The sequence below is a fragment of the Opisthorchis viverrini genome (assembly GCF_000715545.1).
Source record: "Opisthorchis viverrini unplaced genomic scaffold opera_v5_221, whole genome shotgun sequence".
Classification (NCBI taxonomy): domain Eukaryota; kingdom Metazoa; phylum Platyhelminthes; class Trematoda; order Opisthorchiida; family Opisthorchiidae; genus Opisthorchis; species Opisthorchis viverrini.
The window spans coordinates 354,009-356,705 of record NW_008751873.1 but is presented as its reverse complement, the minus strand read 5'-3'; positions in this window follow the sequence as shown (position 1 = coordinate 356,705).

The window sequence follows — 2,697 nt, the reverse complement described above, 5'->3', positions numbered from 1 at the left end:
TGGCCGTCCTCACATCTGTGTCGTGCCTGTATTACCCTAGTTCGGAAAGTAAGAAATCTGTCTACACCGGACCAACGGAGGCGGACCTTTTTTTCATACATTCTTGTTCGATGCTTTCGTAGGGTGCTTGCTGATCGCTAAATTCTTAGACTGCAACTGTCCTCACTCCAGTTTACCTTTGTACATCAAGCCGGTTGTTTGGAAGCTACGTCGCTGTTACATGCCCTGCTCAGTCACTATTCAGCGACTTCTAACCTCAGCTTGGCGTTTGTTGATATCTCGAAAGCGTTTGATCCGGTTTGGCATGACACAACTGCCAGATCTGGCTAGGTCCTTGGAGCACATCTAGGTTGATACATCGCACAGTCCTATGAGAATGATGTGGCAGTTTTCCCCAACTCCGAGGTTGACTGCCATAGAGGTGTTAGGCAAGGGGATTCACTCTGCCATCATTGTCCGTCATAGCAATGGATGAGGTTCTTGGATTGTCGATGCCGCAATTGTGATACCACTTCCATGACACTCTAGTAGACTGTTTTGCCTTCGCTGACGACTTGATTCTGTGTGCAAAAAGTCAGGCTCGCCTTAAAGTGAAGCTTGAAGCTGCTGCGGTCGAGTTAGGAAGTTCTGGTATGAAGATGAACGCCCGAAAGACGGAAGCGATGGTGATTTGTGAGGACAGGGAACATTGGTCGACAGTGGCCTCAGTCGAACCATTTTGCTTCGGCGAGGAACTCATCATTCCTCTCCGACAAACCCCATAAGATATTTAAGCGTCCTCTTTACTTTCAATGAGAAAGGGGTTTTCAGCCACTGAAAACACCTGCTCAAACTGCTCTACGAGGTGACGCGTGCCCCGTTGAAACCGCATCAAAGAATGGGGATCACGAGGAACTACCTGATACCTAGGCTGACATATTCGCTCATGCTCGGCCATGTTCACCAAAACGCTCTCAAAAGTTGGACAACTACATCTACATCAGGCCATCTATTCGTGGCTGGCTACGTCTACCAAAGGACACTCCGATCAGCTACATCCTCGCTGGTAAACAACATGTGAGGCTTGATATCCCAAGTCTGAGTGAAACAATCCAAATTCAGCGGAGAGCGCGTATGAAAAAGCTCCTTTCTGCTCAGTGCCAAGTACCACGAAATGTGCCCAACGATCCCGTGTTTGGCAAGATTGTTCGGGATCTCACCCTTCCAATCTGAGTCCATGGTTCAGGCGTAAATACCAGGGAAAAGATGGTGGCTGCTTGGGCTGATAGTCTGCACAAGAACGTTGACGGTCACGGTCTATGAGAGTTGGCCGATTCGCTTCTCTACAATCGATGGCTTGTATTTCCAGAACGAGCGTTTCCTCGTATATTTATCCGCCGTATCCAGCTCCGATGCAACCTGCTCAGGACGAGAGTTAGAAGCGATCAGCATGGTCATGGTGGCCAGAAGGTTCTCTGTCGTGAAAACGGTGGCCAACTGGAGAGTTTGGTGCATATTTTACAGTCCTGCTGGATCCCGCGTGAGACTAGATGTGCTAGTCATAATTGGGTAGCGAAGGGACTCACCAAAACGTCTCGTCGCCTGGGATACACCATCTTCTAGGAGTTGAGAGCACCTACTTTAACTTCATTCATCAAACCTGACCTAATCGCTTTTCGGGAGCGCCGAGCAACTGTGATAGACGTCAGCATAGTCTCTGAGTGACTGCGTGGAATAAGGGGAAGCAAAAGTATGGTACTGATGAATATTTTTTTGCCATAATCTCAGCTCTACGTGCAATTCATTGTGATGTCGACTTTCTGGCCCACCAACCGATGGTCATCTCTCATCGAATGTTATGCTTTCCTCAATCCGCTAAGGCTGTTATTAGACTGGGACTTCCTAAGATCCCAGTCTATGACTTATGTTTGCTTGCCATTGTGAGCTCTCTGCGTATTTACGAAACTTTTATGCGTTGTACATGGCACTGAGTGTACATTCTTGCCATTGAATCTCACACCAGACCCAGTATGACGGAAACTTTGTGCCTGATGTTTGAGTCCTGACTGTGTTAGAGCTTACCGCGCCTTGAAGAGCACTCAGCACTCTCTCGCCTTTCTTTGGTCGTTGGTCTTTACACGGGATCTCCATACTAAAATTCTTACATACATCGGGATTCATCTTACCTGCTTGGAATCGTTGGTGACTTGACTTCGAATGAGACGTTTCTTCCTTTTATCTCATGCTCTTGTAACACTTTCAATTTCATCGCTTGCATTCACGTTTTATGTCTGCGACCATGCTCTACAAAAATAAGAGATAGAAACGCGGACATGGAGACATTGAATAAGGAAGGCATTACTGGGACGAGATCTAATGGTTCTGCATCGAAGTGTCCTTGGGTGTCATCAGTGAACCGGACAGTGACAACTGCTGGTCTCTCCTTTGATAATGAAACCATCGCAATCTGACCGAGTGCGTTACATCACTGATTTTCATTCATTTTCCTCTGTGTTATGTGATGGATGATCAGCTTACTTTCTCCTCGTCGAAAACTCCCACATAATCCAAAATCCAGTCAAATAGCCGCAATTCATATGGTCACTCAGGTTGCACTTTGAGGTTCTCCTACGTCCAGTCTATCTTCACCTGCTTGTAACCTTACGAGGTCTGTTATAAATGAGAGCTAATTTGGAAAGCCACTATAAATGAACTTAC